We start from the raw sequence: 6,000 nt of genomic DNA on the forward strand, positions 1-6,000 counted from the left end.
GTCAGTGCTGGCACACATGAAACATTCAGCCGAGGCGTAAGGCATGTCCAGAGGGACACAACCTTCAAAATGAATAATAGGAATTGAGGTTGACCCCTCACAGGGGTGTCCCATGTTCGAATTTGGTTTCCAACTCCGGTGTTAAACAATTATGGAACAAGCCTACTGACGGTAGCCTGCCTGCTGCTTGGCCCTGGACATCCTGCGGTCCACCATGGTCTGCCGGCGCCGGGCTTCCCAATGCATAGCAGACATCCTACACCAGCATCTGTGGGAGAGTGGAGCTAACTATCATTAAACCACAGTGCCAGTGCTGTAACCTGATTGACAGACAAGCCCCTATATCACCGTTTCACCAATTCTGATTAAGGACAGCCCAACACAATGTCTTGTCTTTGTCTTAATATAAACAGACCACTGATGTTATTCCCTCTCTGTCTCCACACTGCTGCATTTGAAGTTTCAATGAATATGTTTGTTTTTTAAGACAATAGCTAAATCTAACCTAGAGTAACCACACTAACAGCCAATAAATAAAGAAAATCATGTAAGACGTTAAAATGAACCTCTTGATGTACTGGATCTGCTATGTATTTTTTTTTAAATGACAAAGAATTATTGGATCTTTTACTTATAACAATCCCTGGAGAAAAAAAAAAGCTGTTTTGCCCTCAGAGGCAAGGTGGACTTCAGCAGCCTAAAGCAGGTAGCTAATGATGACGTTGACTACCTCAATTTTCCAGCTTCAAGTATTTCCCACCAGGTAGCCTTCGTTGGAGATTGGCCAAGATGGCTGCTTGAACAGACGCTTTTTTACCGAGCTCCGTACCAAACTTCAGAAAGATTGTGAAAATTGTTTAAAAAAAAGTTTAGTCATTATTATTTTTATTTGTTCAAGATATAAGACCTTTCCTGTGACTGGAATGATAATTGGATAATTTATTTCAGCATGTCCATGCAAAGTCGTGACAAAAAAAGAAAGGAAAAAGTTAGCCGTTCTATTGCTAATCAACAAGAGAGAAACGTGCTTATAGACAACTGCCATAACTACACCTGGCCTATGGATAATATCATGCTTTCGAATGCTGAAGATGACGAATTCCCCTCTTTACCGGTTACTCCGTGCAAACCTCCACCCTCCAAAACCCAACATGAACTCTGACATCGTGGCTACCCTCTCCTTACTCATCAACTCCAGGTGTGACGCCATTGAGAAAATGGTAGCCGCGAACACCATGGTTATCGAAGGCTTGAAAAAGACTGTGGAGTTTGCATGTGGTGAAATTAATGATGTGAAAACGAGAGTGACAAAAGTTGAAAAAATGTGGAAAGGGTGGAAAAGAATAACAATGTCTACCATAGACGTCTCACTGATCTGGAACAATACACAAGAAAATGGAACCTGAGACTCTACGGCTTGCCAGAGGTGGAGAATGAAGATGTGCGAGGAGAGGCTATCCGTATCTGCCAAGAAGTTTTGCCTGCAGAGAACAACAAAGTTGGTGATAACATCGACGTTGTACATCGCCTCGGCAAGAAGCAACAGCAAAGCGATTCAAGACCCAGGGGTATCATCATCCTATTCACTACCAGATTCTACAGGGATGCTGTCTGGAAAGCTGCTAGGAAGAACGCCTTCCTTCAGAGCCATGGTATGCGTTTCGCCGAGCATCTCAGCCCGGAATACATAGAAAGAAGGAACAAGTTGTGGCCAACGATCAAGATAGCACGAAGTGAGGGGAAGGCTGCTTACTTCGTCGGAGGACGAGGTTTCATCAACGGTTCAGAAATCCATATTCCTCCCTAAAATCTCACCAGAAGGAACAGGTTGATTGATGGTTTCAGCCATGGTATTCTCATTTTCCTTATGTTGTTTACCTAACAAGTATCAGGTGACTATTTTAAAGGAATGCTCAGGTATTTCAATTCATTAGTTTGTTCTTGTATGACCAGAAGTCCTATTTTGTTTATAAACTTACGAAGAAGATTGAAAGCTGAATTTATGTTTTATGTATACAGTAACTAAGATACTGTTTTAAATGGCATACAGGTCTGCTCTGACTTTACACGGTTATTGTTCTATTTAGTTATTTCCAAAAAAGGTCTTAGGAACGTTTATATGTAAAACATTTTGTTATTCAATTATTTTATGATCAGTTTTCATATGTACTTAAAGTAGTAGTACCCTTTTATTTAAATTATTATTTGTATGATTTCTCAGAATAGTTCCTGATTACACTAAAGAGGGTTTTTAGTCTCTCGTACTACAAGAACACTTGGTTTGGTCTTGAACATAATTTCCAGTTGAGTTGCATTTCAAATGTTATGGAATAAGCTATTTTCACTTTAAATTGACTTAAATGGTGCAGATCTCGGTTCCTTATCGTTTACGTTCACTGCTCCTACGTCTTTGACTCATCCTACTACAGTTTATACTTTTATATAATCTTTGTTGTTTTGTCTTTGTCTATATTATCTCTTAATGCTAGGACGAAACAGTGTGAAGCGCAAGGCCTTATTTTTATTTGCTAAACAATTTCGAACAGATTTTTGCTTTTTCAAGAGTCTCACTCAATTTCTGCTGATGCCAACTTCTGGAGGTCACAGTGGGGCAACGATATTTGGCTTTCCCATGGATCTGAACGCTCTGCTGGTGTCACTACAATGAAAAATACCTTTGGTGGTAATATTCTACACTCGAATGTGACCCCTTTGGTCACTTTATTTGTCTTGTGATCAGTTACAATGACATTACACTCATTACTGTAAACTTCTACGGGTACAACACCAAACATGAGAATGATGAATTGCTTGAATCTATAGAGAAACATATACTTCATTGATTATCTAAATTTCCCAATTCGTTATTATTGATAGGAGGGGACTTTAACATTACAATAGATAATTCAACTGATAGATGGCCCCCAGGTAGGCCAACCAATCAGAATTTGGGTTTAATACTTTTTATGGAAAAGTTTGATCTTACTGATATATGGAGAGAGAGGTTTCCGGCCGACAGATCATTCACTTGGAGTAACAAAACAGGCTCCAGACAATCCAGAATAGATTTTTGGCTTATATCCAAATGTATTGATAGTGAGAGTGTGTTACTACAAATATTTGTACTACTCCCCTCACAGACCATAAGGCTATTTACATTGATATCAAAATATTTACCCCTGATACAAACCTTGGTAGAGCATCCTACTGGAAGCTAAATAGCTCATTATTAAATAATGATATAGTTACATTTGAGGTTAAAGATCTGCTCTCACACTTTTGGGAAAGGGCTTGTGAAGAAAAATCTTATTGCAAGAACTGGGAGCTCTTTAAATTTGAGGTGTCCAAATATCTTAGAAAATATGGTAGTAATCTTGCTAAGACCAGAAGAGCTGAGGAGGAAAAGGTGATCATTAAGATAACTTCCCTTTCTCAGAGGTCCCCAGCTGACCTCTTGGGGGAGGAGAAGATGGAACTAATTGAGTTACAAAATAAACTGGATAATATATATAAATTAAAAGCAGAAGGAGCCTTTATTAGATCTAGGAAAAATGGATTGAGGAGGGAGAACAGAATTCATCCTATTTCTTTAGACTTGAGAAATTTCACTCTAAAAATAACACTATCCATAAGTTAAACATTGATGGTGTTATTACAGATGACCAAAATTAATCGCTAAATACTGCAGCAATTTTTACAGAAAATTGTATAGCTCTACGTACTGTCAGGAATCCACAGATATGTTTTTTAACTCACTGAATAATGTTCACTCTATCAGTGATATAGAATCTAAACAGTGTGATGAACCCATCAAAGTTGAAGAGATTATAGAGTCTATCAAACATCTAAAGAACAATAAATCACCAGGTGTTGATGGAATTACATCAGAATTTTACAAATTATTTTCTGAACAAGTAGCTCCCCTTCCTATTCCAAGTCTTTTTAGAGAGTATTAAAAACAATGTTCTCCCTCCTACAATGAGTCAGGGGTTAATAACACTGATACCTAAGCCTAAAAGAAGTGCTGCTCAATAACTGGCGTCCAATTTGTCTTCTTAATAATGACTATAAGATATTAGCCTCACTACTTGCAAAAAGAATTAAAGACGTTTTGGATGCAATCATTGATGAAACACAGTCTGGCTTCATGAGGAACAGACATATTTCTAACAATGTCAGACTAGTATTAGACGTACTTGACTACTCAGACCTAATAACTGAGGATAGCTTCATATTATTTTTAGATTTTTATAAAGCATTTGACACAGTAGAGCATCAGTTTCTCTTCCACTCCCTTGAGAGACTTGGCTTTGGGGATTTTTTCTGTAAGGCTATTAAGACTCTCTATGCAAATGGTAACAGCTCTATCAAATTGAAATATGGCACCTCACCTAGATTTGAGTTAAAGAGAGGAATTAGGCAAGGTTGTCCTATCTCTCCGTACCTGTTTTTATTAATCACCCAACTTCTTGCAAATTCTTTAAATAATAGTCCTGTACAAGGTATTTCCATAGCTGGTAAAGAAATTATAAGCCAGCTGGCTGACGATACTACACTTTTTCTGAAAGATGCTAACCAAATTCCCATATCGATCAATGTGATACAATCCTTTTCCAAAGCGTCTGGTCTATATCTTAACATTAAGAAATGTGAACTCATGGCTGTCAAAGATTGTGTGACACCTTCATATTATGGTATTCCAGTAAAAGAAGAACTTACATATTTAGGCATAACCATTACAAAGGATCAGAAGTCTAGAGGCTTATCTTATTAAAAAAACCCAGAAGAAACTAAATCAATGGCTACAGAGGGACTTATCTTTAAAGGTAGAGTCCTAATAACCAAGGCTGAAGGTATCTCTAGACTAACATATGGTGCTCTATCTTTATATCTTGACCGTAAAATAAGCAAGGAGATAGACCAGATGCTTTTCAACTTTCTTTGGAGAAACCGTACCCATTACATTAGGAAAACTGTTGTAATGAACACTTATGAGAATGGTGGACTGAATTTTCTGGATTTTACTACTTTAAATAATACTTTCAAGATCAATTGGATAAAACAATTCCTAAGAAGACCCACTTCTATCTGGAATTGTATTCCTCATCATGTCTTCTCTACTTTTGGTGGCCTTAACTTCATGTTGTTCCAGTGAAACTTTCTGCTTTTCATCGGCAGGTTTTCTTGTCATGGTCCTTAATTTATAAACACAATTTTTCTCCACACAGATATTATATATGGAATAATCGGGATATATTGTATAAAAATACCTCTCTGTTTTTAGAATATTGGTTCAGAAATAATATCCTATTGGTGAGCCAACTGGTAAATGCAGAGGGTCTTTTACTCAGTTATAAAGAATTCTTATCACTTTACAAGGTCCCTGTAACACCTAAAGATTTTGCAATTGTTTTAGATGCCATTCCCTCAGGTGTTGCTATGTTATTCAGGAACATGTCAAGACCTGACCCTCAGAGCCTACCTTCTATTGACCCTGTTGACTCATCAGTAGGAAAGATTTGTTTCTCTTTTGGTCCATTCAACAACAGAGCGATACGATCCTTGTTTCAGCAGGATGTTGTATCTATACCTTATGTCATGCCTTACTGGAATGGATTTATTGATAATATCTGTTGGAAAAAAGTTTGGATGTTGCCACAAACATACCTACTTGTTAACAAAATTAAGGAAGTTTCCTTTAAAATTATTCATAAATACTATCCTGCCAACCACTATATGAAGAAGTTTAAGGAAAACATCAACTCAAATTGCTCCTTTTGTAATGACCACCCAGAAACAGTTGTGCATTTTTTTTGGCATTGTATGCATGTAAGAAAACTGTGGCAAGACATCAGTAGGTTTATAATTGAACACATTTATGAAGATTTTACACTATTGTGGAGAGATGTACTGTTTGGATTCTTTACATACAATAGAAATAAGCGGAATCATTTTTATGTAATTAATTTCATTATTCTTTTGGCCAAATTTCATATACAC

Source organism: Oncorhynchus nerka, linkage group LG26 (genome assembly GCF_034236695.1).
Source record: "Oncorhynchus nerka isolate Pitt River linkage group LG26, Oner_Uvic_2.0, whole genome shotgun sequence".
NCBI classification, from domain to species: Eukaryota; Metazoa; Chordata; class Actinopteri; order Salmoniformes; family Salmonidae; genus Oncorhynchus; species Oncorhynchus nerka.